Below are 1,009 nucleotides of genomic sequence, written 5' to 3'. Positions count from 1 at the left end.
GCCCAAGACAACTCTTCTTTTCTCAGTGTGGCCCAGAGACACCAAAAGGTTGCACACCCTTAGACCCAATCAACATTCAGGTACTGCAGGTTTGGCTGACATCTTCACTATAACCTCATAAGAGATCCCCAGCCATGACACTAGCTAAACTGTTCTTAAACTTCCTGACCCACAGAAAACTGTGAAAGAATATGTATTTATCATTGTTTTAAGCTGATATGTTTTGGAGTAATTTGTTATTCATTTGTAAACAATTATAAACCATATATATATATATATATATATATATATATATATTTTTTTTTTTTAATAGGGGATGAGCATGAATGCAGTCCCCCACTCCCACAAATTATGCAGTCAGAGTTCTCACATTTGGGGAAAACACAGGGGTCAGCCCATCTGGAGCGCAATGGATAAGCCTCGCCCTGGGAAACATCATCGTGATCATGGTGTTTCCCCTGCCAGGTATTAAACCATATTTTTTAAAAAATAATTTTATTTATTTATTTTTAGGAAGAGTGAAAGGGAGGAAGAAAGAGAGGTAGAGAAACATCAGTGTGTGAGAGAAACATCGATGGATTGCCTCTCAGCTCACAACCTAGGCATGTGCCCTGACTGGGAATCGAACTGGAGACGTTTTGGTTTGCAGGTCACCAAGTTCTTGTTGATATTGCTCTCTAAATATTTCTTAAGTATAACTCATCTTCTTTACCTCCCCTGTTCTAATTTTATGTCTTTATTATTTCTTTCCTGGAACTATTGCAATATCTCCCTGTTGGTTTCCTTGCCTGTAATTAACTTCCTCTCCTACCTTTAAGCCATCTTCCATACTGCCATCAATTACCTTTTTAAAATATAAACCTGATCATGTTATTCCACTGCAATGTAAGTCAGGATAGCCTGAAACATTGTTTCAGTAATAAACAACCTCCAAATCAAGGAGGCTAAGACAAGAAAGGTTTATTTCTTATCTCAGCTACAAGTTTACTGTCATTCAACGGAAGGGCTA

At 37.8% G+C, this 1,009-nt stretch overlaps 1 non-coding gene across 1 annotated transcript; it reads right to left on the bottom strand.

Annotated features, from left to right (window-relative positions):
- Window positions 1–311: 311 nt before the first annotated feature.
- LOC129084463 (U1 spliceosomal RNA) lies at window positions 312–473 on the bottom strand. The gene has a single exon (XR_008530592.1). It is a non-coding gene; the product is annotated as a U1 spliceosomal RNA (small nuclear RNA).
- Between the last annotated feature and the right edge of the window lie 536 nt (window positions 474–1,009).

Source organism: Pteronotus mesoamericanus, unplaced genomic scaffold, assembly GCF_021234165.1.
Source record: "Pteronotus mesoamericanus isolate MK-2021 breed Mesoamerican mustached bat unplaced genomic scaffold, CSHL_Meso_final scaffold_174, whole genome shotgun sequence".
NCBI lineage: Eukaryota > Metazoa > Chordata > Mammalia > Chiroptera > Mormoopidae > Pteronotus > Pteronotus mesoamericanus.
This window is presented reverse-complemented; position numbering and strand designations above follow the sequence as displayed.